The sequence below is a fragment of the Malaya genurostris genome, chromosome 2 (assembly GCF_030247185.1).
Source record: "Malaya genurostris strain Urasoe2022 chromosome 2, Malgen_1.1, whole genome shotgun sequence".
NCBI classification, from domain to species: domain Eukaryota; kingdom Metazoa; phylum Arthropoda; class Insecta; order Diptera; family Culicidae; genus Malaya; species Malaya genurostris.
This window is the reverse complement of record NC_080571.1, coordinates 83,808,206-83,826,861: the sequence shown is the minus strand read 5'-3', so window position 1 is coordinate 83,826,861 and position 18,656 is coordinate 83,808,206. Positions and strand designations below refer to the sequence as shown.

The 18,656-nt window shown below is 36.4% G+C and overlaps 1 protein-coding gene across 12 annotated transcripts in view; it reads left to right on the top strand.

Annotated features, from left to right (window-relative positions):
* LOC131430898 (uncharacterized) overlaps positions 1 to 18,656 on the top strand; it is a 128,902-nt gene that overhangs the window by 51,548 nt on the left and 58,698 nt on the right. The window contains exon 2 of one of the 12 annotated variants that reach the window (XM_058596158.1): positions 8,478 to 8,515. The exons of 9 other annotated variants lie outside the window; for them this stretch is intronic. The gene's annotated coding sequence lies outside the window, so the exon portion shown is untranslated. Of the gene's footprint in view, positions 1 to 8,477; positions 8,516 to 16,650; positions 17,771 to 18,656 lie in introns of those variants that run through there. 2 more of the 12 variants (XM_058596160.1, XM_058596159.1) reach the window with 2 other exon arrangements.

Below are 18,656 nucleotides of genomic sequence, written 5' to 3'. Positions count from 1 at the left end.
ATTGTTTTCGTTAGAAGATGAACTGCAAGGCGGTCCTGTGTTTTGATTATTTACATTAGATGAATTAAGTGGTAGATTTCTACCTGTTATACTACCATAACTGACATTAGAAGCAGATGATGACGAGGTGGATCTACCTTACAATAAATTGTTTTCGTTAGAAGACGAATTAGAAGGCGTACCTGTTTTTTGTTTTAAATCCCAAGAAATAAGTGCCTTAGAAGAATTAGGCGTGGCATTTGTAACGGTTTTTTGATTTTCAGGTTTGTTCTGTAAATTTAAGGTCGTTTGATTTGACTTGTTGTCTAAGCGTTTAACATTTCATGGACATTTCAAATAATTGGATTTATGATTTCCATCGCAATTTGAACATGAAAATTGATCAGTGGTTTCATTCATTGGACAAACGTCTTTCGAATGCGATTTACCACAATTCAAACACCGTAAATCCATATGACAATTTTTGGTTCCATGGCCGAAGCCATGGCAACGACGATATTGCGTTAAGTTTGCAATACGATTATGCCGTTTATAATGTTCCCAATGAATTTTAATAAGGGAAATGAAACGTACTTTTTCTAAGGTTTTCAAATTGTTTACATCACTTCGATTGAAGTGTATTAGGTAAAGTTCATGGGAAATTCCAGAGCGTGGTTTAGAAGTACCATTCGCTCTTTTTTTCATAAGTATTACTTGGGAAGGGGCAAAACCAAGCCATTCTTTTAGTTCATTTTCAATTTCATCAGTACTTTGATCATTTGATAAGCCTTTCAAGACAGTCTTGAAGGGTCTGTCTGATTTTATGTCATATGAATAAAATTTATTAAGTTTCTCGGACAAATATCGAATAAGACGTTCGTAATCATCCAATCCATCAACCAAGACTTGACATCCTCCTCTTCGTCCGATTTGAAATGAGACTTTTACTTGCGGGAGAAAAGTAGAAAACTCAATCCGGAATGCTTTGAAGTCGGAAATCATCACCGTCACTGGTGGCATAAATTGTTGTTTTTTCCCCAAAATGACAAGTGTCCATTTGGGGAATTTTTGAAGAATTTTCTTCTATGTCGCTACAATCGGATTCAGGAAGAATCTCGTAAATATTGTTAGATGGCATAGGATCAACGGAAGGGAAATCCGTCCGTTGTCTTTTATTTTTACATTCAGATTCTATAAGATCGTGAATGTTCTTAGAAAAATGTTGAATAACGGATTGTGATTTATTCCGTATTGAATTATTTTTGGCCGTAGGCTTGTTGCCTTTCCGGTTGGACGTAGGCATTTTTGAAATGAATGAAATTTTAAATTAAATTAACTAGGCTAAATTAGTCTACGATTAGTCTCCTAGTTTGGAAATGTCTTGATAAAGACTGATTTTGTGGTAGTCTTAATAAAGACTGATTAGTTAGAAGAATAGTTCTTTGAATAGCAAGCCTTAAAAAAGGCTGATAAATTTCTTAGTCACTGAAGCCTTGAATCAATGAAACTCTACTAATAGTACTGTTGTTGTACCGTTGAATTCCACTATATCACGTCATTACACTCTCACAAAGTCACTATTTTCACAGTCACTATTTTTCCTAAAGTGTATCAATTGTGTATGTGTGTTTTATTTTTCCGAAAGTGTATCAAACGTTATAATACAGATACGTATTTCGGAATGCTATTTGCATCCTTCTTCAGTGTATCGGTTTTATAAAACCGATACACTGAAGAAGGATGCAAATAGCATTCCGAAATACGTATCTGTATTATAACGTTTGATACACTTTCGGAAAAATAGTGACTGTGAAAATAGTGACTTTGTGAGAGTGTAATGACGTGATATAGTGGAATTCAACGGTACAACAACAGTACTATTAGTGAGAACATTCTACTAACAGCTCAAACAGAAATTTAATGAAACTCTAGATAGCCAGAAAAATTTTCCAGGAGCCAAGAGCTATACGCGTGCGGTGCGAACGACTATTCAACACCGACTGATTCAATATACGCCTTTCTTACACCATATAGTATTGTGGCCCCGGTAAAGGATTTATAATCGAATTTCACGTACGTGTCGTCGTCCAAGATAAAATAGTTCGAATTTCCAGCAAGCATCGAGTCGTACAACTTTCGAACCCTGTGCCTAATTGATACTTCTAGTTTCGGACGGCGTTGTGGCTGATTCAGCTTCTGAAAGGTTTAAAGACTCTTTAGAACCAAGAACATTTGAATTCAAAGTGTCAACTTTTTTTTTATACATCCCGCACTGAGACCACCTTCTTCAATATACGTTTCTCTAAACGAGGGTTAATATTGACCTTTTCATTCGTTTTGGGTTTATCCGCAAGGGTGTTATTTTCATCGAGCTTCTAGATTCCTTTCAGTATGGCTTTCTCATTTATTCCTTCCATTTTTGTCATCCTTCTCAGTAAAAATCCGAATTTAGTGCACCATTTGTGCACGATATTTTGATGTTTTTCCAATGGTAACAAAAAAATTGTATAAAGGTGTTAGTATATTGAAATAAATTTGAAATGTTCTGTTTAAAACAATTTTAAAGCGACAAGAAATTTGTGTAAATAGAACAGCTGCAAAAGTTTACAGTTAGTTAGGTACTAAGAATATGTTCTTTGGGTTCAATCATACTGTTATTCGAACAGCTCATGTATGAAGTTCATCCAAATAAATATTTTCAATCCTATTCATTTAATCAACAACGATTAAATTCTGTTTAGCACCTAAAGCTACGGCATAGTGAGTGGGTGTGATTCAACATTGATAGGGTGCAAATAACCGTACCACATGACTTGCAAAGTTCTATCTGTTGTTGGTATGCTCTCCGAAGCAGAAGGAACAACAACAAAAAAATCAACAACACGGACTACCGAACTGCATAGCTGGAGGCTGTAGTAGAGATATATCCCAATCCGTTTATATATGTCCAATATGCATTGAATGTTGCGGTGATGTTTTACTGTAAAGCAGAACCGAATCGGTTCACTATCTATTTTCACTCGCAGTTCGAAAGCCTCGAACACAGACAATGAGACGTACACGCGGCGAAAGTAGTTGTATATTGTCGGGTTGAAAAAGACTACAGCCTGATGCTCCGTGTCCATAAAAACTGTCAACATTAGTCAAGGTCACGTGTTTCACCATCAGGTGAGGTCAGGTGAGGTCAGGTGAGGTTCAAACTAGTGCAGGTAAATAGTGCACTGCTGCTCCGGGTACTGACGACAATGGACCAGATAAGGTGCAATTTAATGTGCTGTGACATGGTGCGTGCTCGAAAACGTAAATACACTTTTTGCGGCATATGACACGAAAGCCCGAGGGACAATTCGAGGCAGGCAGTGCCACGAGAGAAGGTTAACTCCGGTATGGTAGTTTCATCACATATGCATCTGACTCTCTCTCTCTCTCTCTCTCTCTCTCTCTCTCTCTCTCTCTCTCTCTCTTCAATAAGGCTGAGTGGGTAAACGGACTCTTTGCGAAAATGTCAGTAAATGTTAATTTGCGTCACCAAATACACATTATGCAGAGAAACGGTTTTCCATATGTGACTAATACTGCACAAGGAGGGAAGGACTGTAAAACCGTTATGGTGGTTTTTGTTCCTTACTATTAACGTTATTTCCATTTGACCCAGAACCGATGTAAATACTACTGTTTTCATGTTTCAACCTTTAACCAGAATGTGCTAAGGATTCCCGGACTTTAAATTTTACGTTTTATTGTTGGTTCATTGGTGCTCTGGCAGCTATGAACAATTTATGGATTTTTTCAGACGGTTTTAACCAATTAACTCACTGATGAATAGTAAATTAGGAACAATTTCAAACAACAATTCATATTCCAGCAATTCTACGGCAAGTCAAACAACATTACCATTCTAAATGGCTTTAAAAATATTGCAATTTCAACTCGCACCCTCTCATTATGCTGCTAGCGCAAAAGGGAACATCACCTAATCGACCATAGACACACGGAAAGGCATGCGATTGGAGCTTGTGAGCACTTGTGACTTATCTCACATTTCGAAGATCTTAGTGCATACCGGTGAGACCGCAAATGCTACTACACTAAGGTCTCTTTTTACACGGGGTTACGTACCGTGTTAAAAAAATCCGTGTAAAAGAAAACCGTGTTAATTGCGTAAACTGTGCAAAAAAAAACCGCGTAGAAAATTTAACGTAATAATTTCAAAAACCGTGGATTTGATTATTTGTTTGTTTTGTTTTGGATAAAATGTAACTTTTGATAATTTGAAGGGGAAAAAATTTTATTTTTTAACTCTCAAATTTATACAAGGTGCACATAACTGTGAAAATGTAACTGTTGTTTCACAATAAAAACGGAAATCTAAAAAACAGCCAGAGGTTACGAGAAGGGTCCAGTCATACTTGATAAAAAATGTGCGAAAGTAATAATAACATTTTTTGAGAAGCGGATGTTTTTGATAATGATTTTTATTTAGAGTATATTTTCTTTTTGGTTGAGACATTTTTCTTTTATTAATCATCAAAGTTTCGCTTGATTGTTGTGACGCGCTCTGAACAAGAATTATTAATGGAAAAAAATGTGTGTGTTGTTGTTGTGTTCTCATTCACATTCGTTACGTGTTGTTACTGTTCTTTTACTGCCACAGATCGAAATTCGATGCGTTGAAGATTTAAAATTCTGTATTAAATTTTAGTGTGAAAAATACAGTACATTTCAGTGTAAAAATACAGTACAAATTAAAATACAGTAGATTTGAGGGTAAAAAACAGTACACAATATTTGAGTCGAAAATACAGTACAATACTGTAAAATACAGTATGAATACGAGCGTTAACTGTGTGTCATGCTGAAACAACTCATTTCATCGGCGTAAATCATAATACTACTAGAGCTATATCATTCAAATGGGTATGAAATACTGTACTGCTCGATATGATGAAGAGTTGAAGTAAATTTGACTAGTTCTTCAACGCTCCGAAATTCTCGATGATATCAATGACGATGCTGACATCATACACCACAACTGAGCGGAAGAGACGTTGTCGTGTAATTTACGACAAGGGTTCAAGTTCTGAAGACTGATTAATCATTTTATGGAACGACAGTCAATACTCCCGTGAATTGTCGAATGAATGATTTTAGTTAACTTTCAAACTTTAAATTAACTCTCATAATCGTTTTCTTACAGACAACCTGTTCCCTTTTTTAAAATTCTTCTCAAAAAACAAATGACAGTTCTTTTTAAACTCTCATCAGAAACCGTGTTAATTGCGAAAACCGTGTAAATAAAAACCGTGTTAATTCCGGAATCCGTGTAAAAAAAGCCGTGTATAAAAAAAACCGTGCGAAAAAAAAAACGTGTAATAAGAGACCTTAGTGTATTTTCATGTTTCAGCCTTTTAACAGATGCTAGATGTGCTAAAGATTCCTGTCGTTTAAATTTTACGTTTTGTTTTTGGTTCATCGGTGCATTGACAGCTATTTTTCAGACGATTTTAAACAATTGACAAGCTGATGAAAAGTCTGAGTAAAAAATTAAACAATTTAAATCAACAATTCACATTTCAGCAATTCGACGGCAAGTCAAACAACTTTACCATTCTGAATGATTTAAACAAAAATTGCAATTTCAACTAGCACCCTCTCATCTAATCGACCAAAGAAACACGGAAAGGCATGCGATAGGAGTTTGTGAGCACTTGTCAGTTATCTCACATTTCGTAAATCTTATAAATCTTAGCGCATATCGGTTCTTTGTATGACCAAAATCTACAAAGGAAATACTAGGAATCTTTATAAGAACAATTTCAGAAATCGGTAACAAGTCATCATACTTCGCATATACCGATTCGGATGGAGTTTGGCACGCGTTTCCAGTATGACAAACCATTTGTTTTGCACTGATTGAGAGATCCATTCGACTTAAGACTAACTTTTAAAATGGACGAAATATTGTATTAATATTGTATGGATCCCTTCAAAGATTTCTCACTTTATCATCTCAGGTCTTATAGAGGCAAATTTTCTCGAATATGCCTGAACCACACAATTGTGTGTGTTTTGACGTAGGACTACGTCTTTCTTTACCATGCTCATGTGGGTGCATTTTCAAAATTTCACTACACGAAAGTGTAACGAAATTACTACGGATTTGATTTCCTAATAACTTTCCCCCTGTTCGAGTATTTTCTCTAATTCTTTCGCGAAACGAATGGGAGAAGGTGTAAGATTATTAATAATACCATGTTTATTACGTAACCATTGTTTAATTAGTGAAAAAATAGATCAAAACACAAAATATCAAAATCAACCGAATGCTAGCTTCAGTCTATGATAATCCATGGAGACACATCGGGTACACAGGTTGCCATCTACGTGAAAGTAGTGGAACTACACCCGGCATTATTCAACTGGTGCTTCAGGCAATGGCTAATATGAGGTTCCGTTACACAAGCCTAAACTCGGCAAAACAACAACGAGTTCCTTTGGGAGCATATCTGCTATGAGACGTTTGCAGTGTGAGTTTCGCTTTGAACAAGAGAGATTGCGTCATCCAGCTGCTGGTCATTTGTATTAAAAAAAACCTGTTTTAATCCACCTAGTGGTGTAACAATGCCTTTCTCATACTTAATACTGTGGTATTCTATTCAAAATGTTTCTTTTCGATTTTTTAAAGAAACCAAGGGATTGTTTGTGCATTAACTAGTATAACATACAGAATGTAACAGTGCTTTGCTCGCGACGACGATTTACATTTTTGTTGTATCCGAAAATAGGCAGTAGTTTTTGGCACGGCCATAAGATCTCTCATTTGACTCTAAAATTAGAAAAATTGGTTTTGAGTACAGTTTAAATTTTTTTTACGGTTTTTGTCTTGCCTGTTTAAGTGATGGTGTACAATATTTTACACACTTTACCCTATAACTCCGGAACTGGAAGTCGGATCCGGATGAAATTCAGGAATTCCGTATGGGACCGTGAGAACTTTCATTTGAATCTAAGTTTGTGGAAATCGTTCAAACCATCGCTAAGAAAAGTGAGTGAGATCCACTTTGGAACATATGACCACTATTTCCGGTACTTCCGGAACTGGAGATCGGGAACCAGGATTGTTTAGTTGCCTAATGATAATGGCTATCAATTTGTATTGTTTTGAGACCAGTTTAGAAAAAAAATTGCTTTTTTTTGTTTCGCCGGTTTAAGTGACGGTATCAAATACCCTATAATTCCGGAACCGGAAGTCAGATCCGGATGAAATTTGGGTGTTTTATTTGGGACTATGAACTTTCATTTGAATTCAAGATTGTAAAAATCGATCACGCCATCTCTGAGAAAAGTAAGGAAGTAGTATTTTTTTACCAATCACCCTGTAATTCCGGAACCGGAAGTCGGATCAAAATAAAATTCAGGAACTTTGTAGCCTTCATTTGAATCTAAGTTTGTGAGAATCGGTTCAGCCGTCTCTGAGAAAAGTGAGTGCACTTATTTTCATTTTTTTTTTGCGCATATAATATAATATCGAGTAATATTCAGGAACTTTGTGTGGGGTTACAAGATCTTCTTTTTGAATCTAAGTTTTTGAAAATCGGTTCTGCCATCTCCGAGAAAAGTGAGTGCAAAAAAATATTACATACATACATACACACACATACACACATATTTTGCGTACTCGACGAACAGGGTTCAAAAGTCGGTTTTCATAGTGATTGCGTAACCTTTATATATGAGAAAGGCGAAAAGAGAACGAAAAGTGGACAACGATGGGGAATATTATACAAAATCAGCCGTTCTTATGGCTCTAAATGTTATCTACAGAATTATTAGGATTACTTCTAGAATAATTTGGTTAGTTTTGTTTTATTTTCGCAGTGCGTAATTCGCCCCAAACAAGAATGAATAAATCGCGTTCGAGAAAAAAGGTTCCAAACAGTATTTCATATAGTAGAGAATTCCACAATTTGGCCCTTCTGAAAGCCAGAAATGTATCCCGTACAGCAGTTTAATAGTTTCTTTCACTGAAATATGCAAATCCGAAATGAAAAAATTGACCTCAAATTTGTCCATTTGTGAAAAAGCTACAAACGAAAACACGTAAAAAGAGAGCTCTTAATCAATCGGCGCTGTGAGCAGATGTGTTGCAAGTCGTTCGCAAATCCAGTTTCACTTCAAATAAGAGCGATTGCGTCATCCAGCTGCTGGTCATTTGCATTGGAGAAAAAAATACGAAAGTTTGCATTGGAGAAAAAGAAAACATTATACAAAATCAGTCGTTCTAATAGCTCCTAATCTAATCCTTCCAAGTTAGGTGGATACAAACTCTAAATTAGGTAGTTTAGCGGTTCCGTGTATGCAACCAGATAACAAACGCAATACATGTATTGCTGTATATTGTTGCACTACTCAGAATCACAATGATTCCTAGTACAAATGCTTCTCTTTATCTCATTTCCGTTCACCCAATATTGACATTCATTTTTCTTTATTTTCAGGTAAGTCTCTCTCCCGGGCAGACAGATCATTGTGACGCGTAAGTTTCAACAATATTGATAAATGATCCACTAACCCCAGTACAGTACCCTCGATTCGTACTTCGTACACGTGAGCGTTCCAATCGATGATTAGTAAATTACATGGAATTATTGCTGATAACGACGGGAATACAATGGGAAACAAGTTCGATTGTCGCTAGCTGAAATTGTCATCGTTCTTCCCGGTTTGATTTACTTTCCGCGAGTGCTTCATTGTTTGGAGTTTTGCTGTTTGCTTTCGCGTTCAGTACTCTTTATATTGGAATGATACTGATTACATCGGCACACTTCCCGGAGCAGCACGGTGAGAATCATCTAGCTTGGAAGGTTGTTGCACGGAAAGTGGTTTCGTACAAAATCAGTTGACTCATTTCGGAATCTTTCAAGAATACAAAGACAGACCGAAAAAACTATGATTATGACAAATCGTCTCCGAATTTTTCCTGATATTTTTACTTTAAGCCTGTTGGTGATATCAATACATCAACGTTAATGCCACTTCTTGTCTTTTGAAAAATTAAGCTGTCATTTAAACACCAGAAAATGATTGTGGCGATCAAAAGCAATAAATTTACCCATGGAAGAAGATTCTTGTTAAATTGTGACATTCTTCTTCTGATCGTTGTAAAGGCGTAATACATTAACATCCTGAATTCTTTGAATTTCATGTCTGAATGTTTCCGAACCGACTACTTCTAGAATGCAGGTCATTATCAGTAAATTTATTGCATTTGATCTGTGAAACCACATTCTGTTGTTTGAATGATTATTATTATTATTATTCCGATTACAGAGGTTTTATCCTTAAGGTCATTCGCCTCTTCGGCCAGAAAAACTTTCTGACCCTATGTGCAAAGATGGGAATCGAACCCAGGCAGGCTGAGTGAAAAGCAATCGACCCCTAAATGATTATTTTTATACGGAGTTTAAAGTTAGAAAAATGCCCGAAAATTATTCCAACTTGAACTTCCGACTCGAGAAAAGAAGTCTAATCTCTCGATTAATCTTGGAAAGTGGGGAATGATTTTTTCTAAACGAACTAGAATACATCGAATGGTACAAGTTTTGCTATGTCTGTGAAAAAAATTGTATCGTGGTATGTCGAAAAGTTTAGATTGTACGTTTTTTTAATTGTTTGCGATGACTACGATTTTCACAAAATCACTGCTTGTTAGATATAGTTTATGGACATCTAAATTCGAACATTATCTTTTTTTGAAAAAAAAAAAAAAAACATTAGCAATGCAGCACAAAAAAAGTTTTGAAAAATCGTTTCCGAACTAACTATAATAGCAATAACAAGCAACAATTTTAAATTGGGAATCAATCGATTCTTTAGATTTCCTTTAAAATCATAGTCCTCGCAAGTAAATTCCATCAAAAATCGTTTTGGGGAATGAGTAGTACAATCTATAATAATGAAGGATGTACTAATTGGCGCTCGTTGTTTGATCGAAATAAAAATAATTTTTGCATCTTTCATTGGACGATATGTGTTTGTTTTCTCGAGCCAAACGGTGTGTAACATGAAATGTGGATTTTAGGCCTAATTTTAAAATTAAACTATTTTAAAAACATTGACTAGACATTGTTTATTTATTTTAATTTTTCAACTCTCGAAAAAGCATTCGATTCATTTTTTAGCGTATGTTTGTTTTAACGGAGTCAACCGATCGATGCGCCATCTGCATATCATTGTCGGTGTTATCAGATTAATGGTATCAGATTTATATGGAATGTGTGAAAATTTACGACTCAATCGTTTGATTCAAGCTGAAATCTGAAATGCTGTGTCATCTCGCGTTGTTTGCAGTAATTCGAATAGGAGAAGCAGGATACTGGTGAGATCGTTCCTTAGAGATATTTCTCATTTTTTTTAATTTACAAAGTCTTTTTATGTTGCTCCTTAGTAAAAATCGGGCTAGACTAAACTCCGTCGATTATCCGGGGAACGTTTGATCAATGGATCTATTTTTATTCGGGTTAAACGATAAATTTAAGACACGTGCTTGAAGTTTATAACCGTGCAGATATTTCTTGCGACAGTGCCTTATTAGTAGTTATGTAAATATTGTTTAGACTGCTAGGAGGATCCATTTGCTATTCTATTATTTTGGTTAGATATCGATATTACTTTGTATCGCGTAAGGCGTTGTTTGTTCGATCGATGATGATAGAATGGTATCTTGCAAATATTACGGCTGTCCATATTGAGAAAAAAAAACAGAACACAATAAATTAAATGTATGAATTGATAGCAAATCTCCCAACAGCCAGCTGCCCGGAGTTTTACGAGTTTCGGAAGAAATTTCGTATTTTAGTAGGAAGCACATATTAATACAAAACTCGATAAAATTGAAACGTATTCTCGGTAGCCAGAGTAATACACACATGATATTATTAAAAAATTACTAACAAACAACCCCTTCCTGTGATGCATGTGGAAATGCAGAGGATTCATCGATTTCTAGTAGTAAAATGCATTGAACTAACAATCTTTCCCTCTCAAGTAGTTCTACATTCAAATGTGGCCGGCGTCGATATTGATCAGCATGCAGGGATCAATGCAGTTTACACAATGTGAAACTACGTGCTATTCCCAAGCAAATTGTTTCAGAAAAAGAAATTCTGCAAGCTTAATTGGTTCTGATCAATAATGGAGTAGCAACACACGGGTCGTCTCTAATGCTAACGCTAATGCTATGTTTGTTTTAATGTGTCGATTTCCTACAACATCTTCTTCAACATATTTTTTTTTACTATTCTTGAGTTGAATTGAACACTGCAGAGCGTAGGGTCAAAGTCTACTTTTGGCTAGATTTGACCAGCTGCCACTACTTCAAGGTGGTTAAGGAGTGATATGCTGTCAACAAGATTTTGTCCCCAAGCCTATGAATTACGACCAATTTCAAAGGAATGACTTCGACCAAGCGGCGGGGCATCCAAGGGTGCGCTGATTCTGTGTTCGTTTTCACTGTAAAGACTGTCCCAGAAAGTATGGACGCAATCAAAAACCCGTGCCATTTCGCAATGGTTTGGTTTAGGTTTAGGCTGCGTCCTGTTGTTTACACTCTTCTCTAACCACTTGTGCAGTTGTTTATTCGTTTTCATTAGTTTGTTTAGAAATTAGTGAACTTTCAGCAGAACAACTTCGAAAAATTGTGTACAAATGGTGCACAGAACGCGGACTGTCACTGAGAAAGATAGCAAAAATGGTAGGAGTAAGTGAAAAAGCAGTGCGAATTGCAATCAGGAAGTTCGGTGAGGATAACACCTTTGAGGATAAACCGAAAACGGGTCCAAAAAAAGGTCCTGCTAACCCTCAGTTGGATAAACGTATACTGAAGGCGTTCGAGAAAAAGAAGGACGTGAAACTCGATTACAAATCCTTGCCGGGACCGGTGCGGTGCGAGTAGGGCAAGTGTTAAACCAGTCCGAGACATCAATTGAAGTCGAAAAATTTGGCAAGAAAGCTATGGTCTGGGAAGCAATTTGTAGCTGCGTTAAGGTTTCGAAACCCTTCATCACCACTGCTTCAATGAATAGCGAAATATACATCAAGGAATGTTTACAAAAACGACTACTAACCATGATTCAAAGACACAAGGATCCTGTTGTCTTCTGGTCAGATATTGCTTCTTGCCACTACTAGAAATCAACGGTAGAATGGTATACTACCAAAAATGTCACTTTCGTCCCAAAAGACATGAATCCACCAAATTGCCCACAACTTCGACCAATTGAGGAATTTTGCGCATTAACGAAGGCACATCTTAGGAAACATGTCTCGGCTGCCGAAACCTTTCAACAGTTCGAAAAAGATTGGAAAAAAGTGTCAAAACTTGTCGCCAAGAAGTCTGTACGGAATTTAATGAGGAACGTTCGCAAGAAGGTGCGCCAGCTAGTCTACAATGGCTAAGTAGTAAATGTTGAGAATAATATTCTATTGTTGTAGTCTAATAATATCAGTATATCGAATAAAATTTGAATATCTAACACTCGTGAATTATTTACAGCGAAATCAAAGTGCGCTCATACTTTCTGGGACAGTCTTTACGAGCGCAGATGGACTCCATCAAGAGGAAGGTTCGAGATATCGTTTGATGTGGAGAAATATAACCACTGAATTGTGTAATGCCACCATTAGTTAACCCTAAAAAATTATTGAATCACAAATTACAAGTCTCTAATAAAAAAGATTTGTTCACTGCAAATATATTCATTAATTTTCTGATACTCAAGGAATCACATAATGGTCTAATGGATGAAAAACAACACCATTTTTGCGAATTTGTTTCAGTGCTATCGTACAAAAATATAAATTCAAATGTTTTGCATAATGCAAAGCATCATTCGTACAATATTTTGTATTTTTTTTTTGTGGAAAGATATTGAGAAATAAGTCGGTAAAGAATTTTTATAATAATTAAAAAATCTGTATTGAAATCTATAGAACGATATAATTTAATGTTTGAAAATGATTTCATGCAAATGTTGTCCGCGGCTCCTCTTTAGATTGTCCAATATTGGCTTCCAGTGCGTCAATCGTTGCTGGTTTATCTTTGTAGCCGTGGGCCTTAACACAAGAAATAGTCCAAAGGTGTTATATCAAACGACCAATCGACGGACCCAAAACGTGAGATAAACTGTTCACCGAAGGCGGCTCTCAATTTGGTCATTGTTTAGCGTGCCGTGTGGGATGTGGCACCGTCTTGTTGAAACTACATGTCAAGCATGTACAATTCTTCCATTTTGGGCAAAAAAGTCGATTCATGAATAAATTATAAACTAAACTGAACAAGTTTGTCAATGACACAAAAAACGATTCATGCGTAATCTGTCAAAAAAGTGTTGCCAAAAAGATACCAGCATAAAAATTATTTTTTAGTTTTTAATTGACGATGGGCACGGACTACAAAACTCGCTTTTTAAAAAAACCGCGTTTGAAGTTTATTGTCTATAAAGTCGAAGGAAACATTTTTTTTTCTAGGAGACGCTGCAGGGTCTAACAGTTTCGAAAAATCATATTTTTTCTTTATATTCATCTCTACAATTATCTATTATATCTTTATATTTAAAACATTTCTAGAATGTTTTGTTAAATTTTCAAGTCAATCGAAACAGAACTCTTGGGCCTATGCGCCGTCTCTTGCCTGTTTGCAGTATGAAATAACAAGAAATAAAGGCCCATAAAATCTAGAATTTTGTTTCGATAGCCTTGAAAATTTGACATAAATTTTCTTAAAATGTTTCACTATAAGAAAAAAAAAGATTTTTCAAAAGTGTTAGACCCATTCCCGCCCCATAATTTATACTAAATACAATTTTCCTTGAATGTTGAGAATCAGCAGAATGATGAAAACACGAAGGAAATTGTCTTAGTTAGTTCTTTGAAATAAACTCACTGCATTTTAAAATAAACGATGGAATTGTCCTCGAATGTACATTTTTGAACTATGGATCAAGAATTTGGAGCTAGATTCTGGATTCTGAAAATGACCTGAATTTTCGGTCTGGACCTGAATTTTGAAGCTGCAAATCTCAGCTCTGACCCTGGTAATCGAACCGCCAAAGAAGAATCGTTTTTCATTTCGGCAAAAAGAGCTCTCAAAAAACTTATAATTTTGTTATGTGGTTTTTATTTTTTTGCTTTGCAGTATTTGGAAAAAAGTAATTGTAAATATATTCCTTTTATGATTTTAGTATATCAGTACAATTGGCTGAAGATCCGGACAGTTCGGCTGATATCCTTTTTACGAAATTATATGTGAACCACTGTGAAACCGAATTGGTTTAGTGGGCGAAAGCTAAATCCGCCATTTGAAAGTGGAGCAGTTCACACTTTCTGTACAGTGGCATTACACACTTCTCCAAGTATTTTAACTCTTATATTTTTGTGTTAATTGTACGTTTCGTTAAATAAAAGGTGGATGGGTAATGTCACAGACATAACTTAAGGATGTGAATACGAACAAAACAGTCATCTTTCACACTTCCGAACATAGATAATCGTTCGTATTAGATGATTGTGTGATTTTTGCAACTTTTACTGCTTCGCTTCCAAAATTGTAACGGTTCATCTATATTGATGACAAACATATTCTACCATACAATTTAATAATACGGAACAAATGAGAGTAACAAAATACTACAAACAAAAAAACTCCGTAGAGGAAAATGTCGCATTTGGAAATATTTTAATGGTTCTAAAAAGAACCGATTTACGAAATTTATCCGATGTTTACAACTGTTGAGTACTTTTTACCACCATTTATTTATCTACACCAGAACCAAAATTCTGGTCCAGGATTTAGGAACTGAAACAGAACTCAGGAATTAAATTTTGGTTCAGACGACTGTTCAAAATTAGGTTCGGAGTTCAGATAAAATGTTCCATAATCCAGATCATAAATTCATATCCTGAATTTTGTTCCAGAATTTCGAAATTATTATCCTAAATTAGAATTCTGGATTTCTATATTCAGTTCCAAAATCTGCTCAATAAACCAGTTCCAGAGCCCACAATTGGGATTCAGTTTCAGAGTCATAACTTTAATTTCTGAACCTGTATTCTGAAACTAAATTGTTAAACTGAATTCTGAAACTAAATTTTAAACCTGAAATTAAGTTCAGAATTCAGGTGGACAAGAATATAGGTGCTGAATTAAGTTCCGAAACTTCAATCAAAAAATCAGCTTCCGAATTCAGATCCAGTATTCATAATCACAAGAAGAAATGTTTGATTTTCGATCATGGTTTTCCTTTTATACTAGTAGAGTTGAACAACGAGACAGATATGTGCCTGACTACCTTAAACCCGTCGTCGCGGGTACGACAAAGCTAACAAATGTGATGCGTTTTCCTCATTGTTTCCAAAAAATTGAGAAAACCTATTTTATGTTATTTATGGTTATCGCACAATGTTGAAAACTGTCAGTCAAAAATTGCTGATCATGTTTCCGATGACATGGTGGAAGAATTACGTTGCGTTTGCTACAACTCGAAATATTCACGATTAAGTTCTACTCATATTTACACAGGGTAATTTTTGAAAATGTGCCTCATAGTAAAGTATTCATTTCAAAATCGTATTCATTTCAAAATCGACAACCGCAAACCACAGTTACAAATCGTTTGCCAGACCAACACACAAATCACTGATCATCAGAGATCAGATCAAAATCAGAGATTTCTGCAGATTTTCATGATTGTTCCGAAAAACTGAAAGATTTTTCAGTTAATTCATCAAGAACTTCACAAATTTTTATGCACTTTTTGGGTCACCGATGGTGAAAATATTTTTCATTTTGAAACACAGATTTTTATTGTACAGCTCATCGCCACCGTGATATTAGCGTCGTCCAGAGCCTGGTCTATCGATTCCAGGCTCTGGTCTATGCAGCGGCAAGGGCATCGGTAGCCGAATTTCCTCGATGTATGTTTCGTCGTCGATAACGATCTCCAGAATCCGATTGTACAGTTTTTACGGTCTTGTTTCGGTCCGAGTTTCGCTCATCTTTGGAACGTTGCACTGTACCAAAATTAGTCGATTGCACAACTGTTATTAACACATGGTAAAACACACTATAGAAAATTAAACCATTTTAGAGTAGTTACTGTGTGAAAGTTGCTAACTACTTTCCGATACACTAAGCATTTACCTAATATATTCCAATTTCCAGTTCTAATCCCATCCGATCGATAAGTAGTTAAAGATACATTTATTTTTTCCAAACAGAAGTGATCGTGTTATTTCAGTCTTACCCAGATTATATTATGTAGTTTTTCTTGTACATTTGTAAATCTGTCGTTTTGAATAAAAAAAACCTTTTCAACTTTTTGTTGCAATCAGAATATTTTATTTATTCTCACAGTGCATTGTACAAGAAATAAGTGTGTGAGATAGAGAGAGAGAATTTGGTTCTGCTGCTCTCGAAAGCGCTCAGAATCCCTGAGCCTTCTGCTGAACGGTGAACGCTCCGTGGCCGGCCCTGCACTCCGTGCTGAATACTGAATCGCGATTGTCTCGCTCACACGATGCCTCTGTCTTTCTCTGTCCATTGTCATCACCCAGAATCAACAACCGACCATCAGTCCGTTTTCCGCGAACAGATAGATCATCTTGGTTCTCTGGTCAGTGCAGTGCGAGACTTGATAACGGTTCGATCATCTCGGGCTGTGTGTTGTTCGGTAGTTTGTCGCCCAAATCGGGCTAACCGATCAGCAATCGTTTGCTGGATGAGGTTTCGTCCGAGTTCGGTAACCAACCGGCGGTCGGGCATAAAGTCAGTCATTGTTTGCGGAGGTTATCAACAAGACGACGGTCGTCGTGTGATGCAGCGCGTGTGTGGATAACCAAATTCTAAGTCCTATCGGATACGCGGACTGTGAGCTGGACTTGGCCCGACGAGTTCCCGTCGTTCCAGTTATTGAGACCGTCGTAGATTGTAGTGAAAACACTTGACCATATTTCGGGGGTCGGCGGTGAAGGTGGCGAGATTTGTTTTTGATCGCTGGTCGTATCGGCAGCGTTTCGCGGATATTTTTACACGTTCCCACCGATGGGAAAACGGTCGTTCGTCATATGACGGTGCGTTTTATTATTTTTGCTTTTTTGCTCTCTCCCGAAGCTCACAGCTGCTGCTGAACCGATCGTTGTTGGAGGTTTGTTTGCAAACAAAACGGAGCAACAGCAGCGGAACGGTTCGTTCAGAACCAACCTGAAAGTGTTTTATAATACCAACATCGGATATAAATAGTCCGGTCATTATTTCATGTGTTCGTTTTGGTTAGGTTTGTTTGGTTGCAAGTTTGTCGTAGAAGTGGTATATTTTTCGAAATAAAACCGTTCCTGAATGCCAAAATGACCCCCGATGGGTGCAAAATATAATCCGGCAATAGAATCGGCGAGGATGTTGCGAGGAATTGCGTCACGGTGTTATAACGCTGGCGACGTTACTTCGTTGTGAACCGTTTTGTTGTTCATCATTTTTCCCATGATTGGCGAGAGTGCAAAGATTGTAACAAAGAATTTTGTTTGTGAACGTCGTCCCCTGGGAAGGATTGTCAGGCGTTTCAACGGATGTCGATTAAATGACAACTAGCAGGATAAAATTTGCACATTACAAATGTGAGTGACTACGTGTATTGGATGTTTAAGTGTCGGTTTCGAATGGTATTATGTTGTGCCGTCTAGTTGTGTTATGAAAATTGACTAGTGCGGAGTGATTCCTGGATGTGCCGTGGAAATTGTGGTAATTATGAACTATAGGTTTAGGATTTGTCTGTTGTTCGTACATTTAGTGACAAAAAAATATTGTATTTAATTTCAAATGTGTAAATTTGTAAGAATTTTCAACATTCACCTGTTAGTTTTGTACATTTAAAACATTTTTGGCATTAAAAATGCCTTACTCTTCACTATACGGGGCCGGGTGTTAATTAAAAGTTTCAAAATAGCCGCGTAACCTTTTTGCGTCATAATTTAATTTAGTTTAACAACCAATCGATTCGGAAACTTTTAACTTAAACATGTATGACAACGTCGTTTCAGCATTTCAGTAGCATACTATTGAAAAAATGGTTAGAATTGACCTATGTTTTCATCCACCAATCCCAGCTGACCAAATTGACGTCATTTTCTTGTTCGACATAGGAGGCTTTGCGTCATGCATGAAAACACCGCATCATTCTGCGTATTTCGAAGAGGATTTTATAAATATATGCTGCAAATCATTTCTTGATTTCAGTTGATGCTTGACTATGAATGAAACAAGTAGCTCGTCCAGTGAGGTGATGACTAGATTGCATATGCGTTCACACGTTGGATTGTCGCTTTTGCTAACTCTTCACTGTACGAGAAAAATGCAAAAATAACCGCGTAACCTTTTTCTGTCATAATTTTGAACGCTCAGAACTCAGTCATTTGTTGATGAATTTATATTATTTAACTACCAATCGATTCGAAAACATTTAACTTAAACTTATGCGGTAACGTCATTTAAGTATTTCAATTGCAATACACATTGATAAATTGGATTGAATTGACCTATGTTTTCACGAGCCAATGACAGTCGCAGTGAATGATGTCAAACTCTCGTCCGATTTGCGCAGTATGAACTATAGCACAAAAGAGAATCT